Genomic DNA, 10,766 nt, shown 5'->3' with positions numbered 1-10,766 from the left:
AACCTAAATTATCCTAAGGACAAACACACACACCCATACCCGAGCGAGGACTCGAACCTCCGCCGGGACCAGCCGCACAGTCCATGACTGCAGCGCCTTAGACCGCTTTTTATCTGCTCTGGGCGGACGGCGAAAGACACACGTTTCAGTTCATTGTTGATCCATTAACTCAGTTTTTTTATTCCAGAGGGCAGCTAGCCCTCTCACCGAACACGCTGCGCTACCGCGCCGGCAGACCGCTCGGCTCATCGCAATAGCCACAAATGGCATATATATCTGGACAGCGCATAATATTTCAAAAGTTTTTGATGTTCTCAATATTATTGCGCAATCTCTTAAATCTAACACCTACACGTTCAATATTACTGCGCTTCAGGAAATACTGGGCAATATTATTGACTGTCTAAGGGCTGCTTAAGATACTGTCTTATAATATAAAAAACATTCAGAAACTTACAGGGTGGATTGGTCTGCGAGCAATGCAGAGATGGATGTTGATAATTACTAGGACAGACAAGAAAACCTACGAAAACACCAAGTATTCTAACAACATCGGGTGGAACGCTCTATTATGACTGTGAAAGTGAAATGAGGTGGACGGGACGTCGAATGTATGGCATGTAAACCAAGGAAATTTTTTGCTGGTTTCCGCGAGCCTGCATGAGATGCAAATAGCTGAGAATGAAGACAGTTCTAATACGAGGGGCATCGAGAAAGTAAAGAACGTTTTTGCATACCTAAATAACAACAGAAGATATCAATATAAAGCTTTATTTACAAAGTTACAGTATCTTCCTCTATTTTTCAATGCTCTCTAGGCACTTACTGTAGCGTGGGATCGATTTTTCAATTCACATGTTGTGCTTCTATGCCGAAAAAGATTTTAGCCACTATGTCAGTGCTTGTTTAACGTCTTCATTGTTTGCAAACTGTTTTCCATCTAAAAGTTCCGTTAGTTTCGAGAATAAGTGAAAATCGCTTGGTGAAATACACGACGACGTTCTTGCTCTGTTCGTACTGATGCCGTAATGACAGTAATGACTGATAGTCTTCTACTCCGATCTTCGTCGTCCGCACGAGTTCTCTTTGGTTAACGATTTAACGATAACGCGCCGTTTCTTCGCTGAAGACCTTTTATTGCACTCTCACCGTAAACATTATTTGCATGTATTCTGACATCTCGAACACATTGTGCATTCAAAAGCGAATCAGACTACGCAGTTCGCATTTGGTGGGATTTTCGATGGATGTCGCCATTTCGAATGGTTGCAGAACAAAGAGGTGTGATCGCTGGTCAACAAACATCGGCTTATGCTGAGATGGGGGGAGGATCGTGGTGGTCGGGGATAGGCTCCAGGCGTGGTGTGCAATCGTTCTCCACTTTCTGGACGACACTCGTAGTATGAATGGTTGTCGCATCGGCACTTAATGGTTATTCGTTTAGAAATGACGAATAAATACGACTATTTCCACAATGAGTAATATAGACGGCACGTTGCAATACTGCGTATATTTATCAACTATTCAAAGGGGTTTGAGTAAGAGCCTTCGTTATATATTTAAAAAAATATATTGTCAGAAGTGGGATTCGAACCCACGCCCACAGAAGTGGACTGCGACCTGAACGCAGCGCCTTAGACCGCTCGGCCATCCTGACATACAGCAATACGCTCCACGATATGAGTTAGGTGGCGACCTCGCTGTGCCGGCCCTATTCGTTTCGGAAGTATAATTTTTATTGTAACTGTTGCCGCATAAGCAGTTCAGTAATCCTCGCTTGTATCCTTTCATACATGCTGCGGATTCTAGTTCCAGATTCATTAACAAATGTTCCGCCATTTAATTGCTGCCTTTACTATCGGTCTGCGTGACGTTCCGGCGCCCTTCGAATGATGATCTGGTCCATCTTTAATTAATATGCTATTACGTGGTCAATCTAAACATATGGTCTAATTTAATACTTTTATTTTCATGTTTCGCAGTGAAAGGGACATTGTAGGGAATTCATGCTGCTATGAAACAAGCCGACATAAAAAGCATATTCTGAACAAAACGGCTAAACCTAACATACAACACGGTGAAGAATGAAATAAAACTGAATGAATACGGTTGGAAAATGCAGAGAGAAAAATGTTTAAAATACGGAAACGAATGGTGTATTTAATAATATGATGAATGTCAGAAGGAATTAAAATGGTTGAACAGAAACATCTGAAAAGAATCGAATAAATTACAATAATCATTCTTGTGTTTCGCCAAACGTTCAGTTTTGCATCGATTGTCGGAATTATTCGTTCATTATTCATTATTCATTACTGGGCCTAGAGACAGTATGTGTGAATCGATCAAATTAACTGGACGAAACTAAGAAAAAACACAGAAAGTACACTATTTTTGCTGTTTCACAATCTAATTATTTTTGCACTCATGGTTTCTAGTTATTGCCTAATGTCCTTAAATCTTGATCGTAAAAATACGTAACTAGTGAAACGAGCGGCAAAAAATCGTTTTTGTTTCTTTTCCTGTTGCGTAATCATGTGTCACCAAGTATCCACGGAGACATCAACAGAAATGTATGAAAATATTTAATCCCAAATTGCTATCAACAATATCCGTAATGATTGCATAATTCAAAGCACATACATTTCAGTATTTGCCGTACTTGTGACTCAGGTATTGTCTAATGACTTTATCAACTGTCATTTCCTAACAGCGAGCTAAAGTTGCGTTTCCAATATTCGCAATTGTTGCACATATTATGACGAATGCAACAATAAAAGTACCGTATGTCGGAGGTCTCAAGTCCTTTCGAAACAAAACTACGACTCACCATGCTACGAGTCGGGAACAGTAGATTGGTGAAAATATAAAACGTTAACATCTTCAACTTTTGTAGTCCTGTCTTCCTCAGTTGCGTGTAATATTATGGTATATTGATAATTTTTACTTATGGGCCGCCTGACAGCGCCATACGCGTTTCGCCTTTATTTCCTGCAAGGCATCATCAGTGGCCTGGAATATGTACATATGTTTGCTATTTAATTTACATTTTTGTCACTGTACCTATAGGTTATAACAATTCTGGCGATTGGTATTTCCTATTAAGTAGTAATGTTTTGAACTGTACTTACAGGTTGTGCGGACAATTTCTTATATATTACGTTCCTGTTGCATTTTTGGTGTTGTTCTTCTTCTATGAATGCCAATTTGCGGTTTTTTTCCCCATATTCCACAGCACTATGAACTGATTGCTTGTTTCAATGTAATGTTTTGGTTTCTGTTGCCGACTGTCAAATGTTTTTGCCAGAGATCGAATGTTATTGCCAAACTCTCGAGTGTAATTATTGAAGTATCTGTGATCTGTTCGTGTATGCATGTGTGTGTGCGTCTGTGTGTGTGTGCGTGCATGTGTGATTTTATATATATATATATATATATATATATATATATATATATATATATATATATATATATATATATATATATATTGCTGTGTGCGTGTTTCGGTGTGATAAAATGTTTTTTGTGTGTGTTAAGGTGTGATAATTTTTTTTGTGTTTTGGTGTGTTTTTTTTATGTGTGAGAGCCTTCATTAGCACCATTCTGGCTGAAGCTGCCTTCTCACATTTTTAGAAATAGGCTTATTGGTTGTTTGATTCTGAGAGTTCGGCCAATTTTTTCTTCCTATTATCACATTCTAAAAGCTCCTGCTTCTCTGGAGCATCAATAAGGACTCTTGTCAATCCTCTTTCTTATATGCTGGGCTGTTGTCTTACTTACTGCCGCCTTAACTTTCAAGCCCTCTTGAATTACACTATTCACATCTTCCTTCATTTCTTCAACAACTGTTAGACAAAAAGCACGTTTTCTCTCTGTGCAGGAAGCCATTTTTGTTTCCTGTATTCACGCTCTCTGTGTCCCAGAAACAACTGCTCACTGACCCATACACCATCAACATAATTGAACACATTTATTCAGTCACAACCAGACGTTGTAACTCGGTATTTCAAATGATATGATGAGTCAATACCATGATAACTGCTTACTTCTCGATGTTTGGATTCTACCAAATAAAGTAGAAACACTTACTATAGACATGGCCAAATTTGCAGAGCAAGATAGAATAACACAAGAGTCACAATTTCAGTACTTCAGCATCATTCAGCCATCTGGTTTTCACCATCTCCCACGTGGTCCGAGACTGGAGGTTACCTGTGCAAAACTATGATGGTGTCCTGACAGTCATACACTTAATATATAATCAATTTCTCACTGTACCCCACTGCTCACTGTGCCCCCCCCCCTCCCCCCCCAATGATGATGGCGTAAAGGATTATAACAATAATATTTATCAATACTGATACTGCATTGTTCTTAGCTCAATCCGAAAAAAAACGAATAAGAATAATATGTATTTAAGATTATCAATGAAAAGTCAAAATCGATTATCAGTAGAATATTTCTACTTCTCCTTCACTACACAAAAAGTCACTCCGGCCACATTATCTGAAATTTTCTGAAAACCAGACGTAAACTAACAATCCAAGCACGTTTAAAAATCATTTGTGCGTTTACGTGGTACCGAAAATAGATTGTGGAAGAGGAAATCGGGCAACTAAAATCGTATATCCAGAATCGATATTGGAGTGTTTATATAATGAACCAGACGCGGTAATCGGAAGTTGGTTTACGAAATCTTGTTTCAGAAATACAATGTAAACATAGTGAGAAAATACGTTTCTCAGAATCGTAACAATATTATGAGAAGGAAAGTTGCGCATACACATACACACACACACACACACACACACACACACACACACACACACACACACACACGCATACACACACAACACACACTCACGTAAACGCAACTCAGACACGCTTCTGCAGTCTCAGGCAACTGAAACCAGTTGTAGTGCGTAGTGAGTGTGTATGTGTGTGCGCGCGTACGTATGTGTGTCTAATGTTGACAAAGGCCTTAATGGCCGAAAGCTTATTTGATGACAGTCTTTTTGTTGTGCCTATCTGTGACTCAGCATTTCCGTTATATGGTGAGTAGCAACTTTCCTTCTCATAACAGCTAGTTACAATATATGACATAGCTCCATTCAGCAACACTAAACAGTCCCCCAAAGTAGTATGTTCAGTCAACGATTTAACAATTGCAAATTTCAGGGAAAGCCTACAGCAGTTAGACTGGGATGAGGTGTACCGTGAACCTGATGCCAATTTAAAATATAATTTATTTCATGACATTTTTGTAAATGCATTTGAAAACTGCTTCCCCAAGAAAATAGTTAAATATACTCGTAAGAAACCTTGTAACAAACCATGGCTTACTAAGGGTATAAAAATATCTTGTAACCGGAAAAGGGAACTGTATCTGACAGCAAGAAAGAGTAGTGACTCAGAAACTATCAAAAATTATAAAAACTACTGTGTTATATTAAGAAAAGTTATTAAAAAATCCAGGAGTATGTGTATCATGTCTGAAATCAGCAACTCTGATATTAAAATTAAAACAATTTGGAATATTGTTAAAAGAGAAACAGGTCAACCAAGAGCAGAGGAAGACAGTATTACCATCAAATTGAATGAAAGCTTTACGAACAAAAAGTCAGAAGTTGAAAATATTTTTAATAATCATTTTCTAAACGTTGTGGATATAGTAGGATCCAGGTGTTCATTAGAAGATGCTAGGCTGTTAATGGAAGAGGCCATACCTATGCAATTTGATACAATTGAAATCTCACCCACTTCTCCCTCTGAAATTAGGAAAATAATAAACTTACTTAAAAGCAAAAACTCACATGTAATTGATGGCATTTCCAGCAAAATACTAAAAGCTTGTTCTCAACAGATAAGTAAGATTCTCAGCCACCTGTGTAATAGCTCTCTGGAACAGGGCATTTTCCCTGATAGACTGAAATATGCTATTGTTATACCTTTGCATAAAAAGGGGGATAGATCTGATGTCAGCAATTACCGTCCAATCTCCCTTATAACAGCTTTATCCAAAATTTTTGAGAAAGTAATGTATTCAAGAGTAGCTTCACATATCTGTAAAAATGAAGTACTAACAAAATGTCAGTTTGGTTTCCAGAAAGGTTTTTCAACAGAAAATGCCATATATGCTTTCACCAGTCAAATTTTGAATGATCTGAATAACCAAACACCACCCATTGGGATTTTTTGTGATCTCTCAAAGGCTTTTGATTGTGTAAATCATGAAATTCTGCTACACAAGCTTGTTCTTATTATATATTAATGACTTGCCATTCTATATTCATGAAGAGGCAAAGTTAGTTCTCTTTGCTGATGATACAAGTATAGTAATCACACCTGAGAAATAAGAATTAACTGATGAAATTGTCAATACTGTCTTTCAGAAAATTACTAAGTGGTTCCTTGTAAACGGACTCTCACTGAATTTTGATAAGACACAGTACATACAGTTCCGTACTGTGAATGGTATGATGCCATTAGTAAATATAGACCTTAATCAGAAGCATATAGCTAAGGTAGAATATTCCAAATTTTTAGGTATGTCCATTGATGAGAGATTAAATTGGAAGAAACACATTGATGATCTGCTGAAACATTTGAGTTCAGCTACTCATGCAATAAGGGTCATTGCAAATTTTGGTGATAAACATCTTAGTAAATTAGCTTACTACGCCTATTTTCACTCATTGCTTTCATATGGCATCATATTTTGGGGTAATTCATCACTGAGGAATAAAGTATTTATTGCACAAAAGCGTGTAATCAGAATAATAGCTGGAGTCCACCCAAGATCATCCTGCAGACATTTATTTAAGGATCTAGGGATATTCACAGTAGCTTCTCAGTATATATACTCTCTTATGAAATTTGTTATTAATAACCAAACCCAATTCAAAAGTAATAGCAGTGTGCATAACTACAATACTAGGAAAAAGGACGATCTTCACTATTCAAGATTAAATCTAACTTTGGCACAGAAAGGGGTGAATTATACTGGCACTAAAGTCTTTGGTCACTTACCAAATAGTATCAAAAGTCTGACAGATAACCAACAAGTATTTAAGAAGAAATTAAAAGAATCTGAATGACAACTCCTTCTACTCCATAGAGGAATTTTTACATATAAATTAAGAAAAAAAAGAAAAAAACAAAAATATTAAAAAAATAAAAAAAATAAAAATAAAAAATAAAGAAAAACAAAAAAACACAAAAAAATAAAGTTGTTATATGAACTTAAGTATGTTGTTAAATTAACCTAATTATGTCATGTATTGGAAAATTCGACTCGTTCCACATCATTACGAAATATCGTATTCATGATCCATGGAACTAGTATTAATCTAATCTAATCTAATCTAATCATAATATTATTACATTCCATCCTGGATTTTCCATTGTTTAATTTCTCAGTATTGTTGCTATTGTGACCGGTGCATTAATACAGGTGTCAGAGCCGAACTGCATTTATGTGAGAGCGCGGCCAACTGTAAAATTTACGACTATAAACTAAATTAAATTTTTCTGTAATTTACCATTACCATTTAAATTCACAATGGTTGCAACTTTTTGTCTTCCGAAGTACAAAACGATGAAAGTCAGAGGAATAAATAGTTAAGTTACACTTGGTTATTTCGGAAACAGAAACGATACAACGAGACGTGGAGATTTTTCTCGAGCCATCACAAAAGAATTGGTACAAGATCACTTGCATAGGAGAATTTCAAATCCAGTTTATCCCTTATCTCTGTCATCTATACTTCGTGAAATTCCAGGAATTGATGCAGAACGGGGGGGAATCGACACAAACGAATCCAAAGTACTACTAATGCGCGGAAGAGGTATAAACAGTGTAAGAAGGAAAAAAGAACTTTCGAATTAACCCGCGATCACTCGCGTTGTTAGAAAAAAATCTAACATTTATGATTTTAGTTAATTATTCCAGCACATTTCAAAGCTAATGAACTGACGATATAGAAATGCTTTCTTTCATATCCCGTGCTTCAAATAATCTGTGACTCGAGAATCAAATTTCAACAATAGCTTGCTAGTTGTGCCATTATTTGAAGTGGTGCGCAGCGTTTGATATTTTCTAACAAGGGAGTCTTTACGTAACAATTACTTCTCCTTTCGTGGAATACCGCCTAGCTTTACTTTTAGCCTGTTTCTTGTAACATGCGGCTGTGTTCGTTTGTTTTATCCTGTAAGTGTTCAGCATATGTTAAGTCTTTTATAGGAAAAGTAAGTATTCTTAGTGGGTTTTACGAACTGAATGAAGCAATTGCTTATACAGAGTACATGACATTCTCTGTCGCATAGAAAAATATATAAAACTTTTCAGGGAAGAAGTCATGTCAGAGGATATTAACATAGAGGGTCTGTCATCAGATACTGACCACCTTCTGAACATGAAGAGATCAGTTAAGACAGCGAATCTGGTACTTCTGCTACAGCTGTTTCTCAATATACAGATCGTGAAACTTTTCTTGGTAAGGATGGAATAACAGATTGGTTGAAGCAACACTCTCCTCCAACAAAAACTGTCCGTCAGAATACTGTAACACAGCTTCTATGTGTGAAGGGTGTTGCAAAAAATTCGAAAACAATATTAGAATGCTGGAAATTATTTTTTCTAGATAGTGTAATTGGTCGCATTGTGGAACACACAAACCAAGAACTTGACAGAATAGCAGCATCTTATTCACGGAGTGCTCGAGACTACCCACGGACAGATTTTGAACAGTTATCTGCTTATTTAGTGTATTATATATCGCAGGAGTGAAAAAGGCACAGCATCTCAATAGTGATGAGCTATGTGCCACTGATGGGACTGCACCGGATTTCTTTATTGCATCGATGAGCAAACGAAGGTCCCACACACTTCTCCAAGCTATACGTTTTGACAACAAATCTACGAGAGCTCAGAGAAAGGAAACAGATAATCTGGCACCTATTAGAGAAATATCTGACGAATTTGTAAATGTTTACAAGAAGAGCTATAGTGCCGGTGCATTGACAACGGTAGACGACACCTTAGAACTAACGTTGCAAATTTTGGCAGTATATAGCAAACACGCCTGCAAAATATGGCATCAAGGTTTACGTGCTCTGTGATGCCAGAACGTTTTATACACTAAATATGGAATTATATGCAGCAAACAGCCTACTGGGCCATATCAAGTACCCAATGATGCAGAGAACGTGCTGTTACGATTGATTCGACCGACTGACAAAACAGGCAGAAACGTGACGATGGACAGTTATTTTACGTCTATACCATTGGCTAACAAAATGTTCGCCAATCATCGTGTCACAGTAGTAGGTACTCTACGGAAGAATGAAATATAAATTCCACCGGAACTTCTCGACATAAAGTGTAGGCAACTAAACAGCAGCACATTCGCATTTGAAGAAAAACCAAGCAACAACTGCTTAATTTGCTCATACGTCCCAAAAAAGAAACAGAAAAAGAATGTTCTAATGTTATCCACCATGCACAATGGCTATGCTATAGACGCTGACATTGGCGAAGCGAATAAACCTGAAGTCGTTACATTTTACATTCTCAGAAAAGGAGGTGTAGATGTTGTCGACCCTTTGAAATCAGAATATTCTGTTTCAAGAATAAGCAACCGCTGGGCTCTTACACTGTTTTTTTTTTTTTTTTAACACAAATGACAATTCTAGGAGAAGATTCATCATAGAATTGAGTATGATGCTTACAAAAGCCTACATGATCAAATGTAGGTCTATTTCAAGGATATCACTTCGCTTGAAGGAGAAAATAAAAGGTGGTGTACACATTTGCAAACCACCGACAGCTAAAGAAGAAAATGAATCAAGAGAAAAAAAAACAAGATGTCATGCCCTAAAAAGAAAAACAGATTCACACAGCATCGCTGCCATCGTTGTTCCAGCCCTATCTGTAAACAGCATCGAGTGTTCTTATTTGCCATGATTGTACGTCACAAGAAGCCATATCCGAATCTGACGAGTAAAAAGGAGTGTGGTTAATTTTAGTTCATCACTTGCTATAAATATTACGAATTGCTATTCACACAGGTGCTGTAATCAAAAAAGTTTGTGAAATCTTTGCACGTTGAAATATTTTTAAGTTTAGAAAATTACATGTTCCATACCATGTTTATACTAATTTATAATGCTTTGGTAATAATAAAGAAATGATTTATTGTATCGTAAGATAGAAAAAAGGTGCAACACCTCGTTGTTGGAAAAAATCTAATACGGGAGTTGTCGCGTGACAATATACGCGAGCGACCGCGGGTTAATAGGTACACGTGTAATTCAAGTGGTGCTTATCGCTGTTTTTAATATTCAATAATGACTGAAGATTAAACGACTGATTCACAGAAGGTTTACGATCCTTTAAACCACGAAAATCAATTGCCTTTTATCACTGTGAACAGTGGCCGATAATTGGGGGGGGGGGGGGGCACAGGGGCACGTACTATGCTAACCCCAGGTGTGGTCCCTTGTTAGAACATTGTACTCATGACACACGCATTTTGCACGTACACACTTCGAACTATATCCTATGGATGATTATATTAGAGGCACTGGTATTCCAATGCGTTACAATTAAAACAAGCAAGGTTGACAATCCGTTATTTGTGGAATGAACGTGATCGCTCCAGCAATTGTTTGTAAGCATAGATTATTGTGTTTGCTTCCCAGTGCGTCTACATGACAAAAGACACTTCACTAGTTCTTTGCCAAAACGTAAAACGTGAAATTAGTGT

The 10,766-nt window shown here is 37.2% G+C and overlaps 1 non-coding gene across 1 annotated transcript; it reads right to left on the bottom strand.

Annotated features, from left to right (window-relative positions):
* Positions 1 to 1,573: 1,573 nt before the first annotated feature.
* Positions 1,574 to 1,657, bottom strand: Trnal-cag (transfer RNA leucine (anticodon CAG)). The gene has a single exon. It is a non-coding gene; the product is annotated as a tRNA-Leu (tRNA).
* Positions 1,658 to 10,766: the final 9,109 nt, after the last annotated feature.

This window comes from Schistocerca serialis, chromosome 4 (genome assembly GCF_023864345.2).
Source record: "Schistocerca serialis cubense isolate TAMUIC-IGC-003099 chromosome 4, iqSchSeri2.2, whole genome shotgun sequence".
NCBI lineage: Eukaryota > Metazoa > Arthropoda > Insecta > Orthoptera > Acrididae > Schistocerca > Schistocerca serialis.
This window is presented reverse-complemented; position numbering and strand designations above follow the sequence as displayed.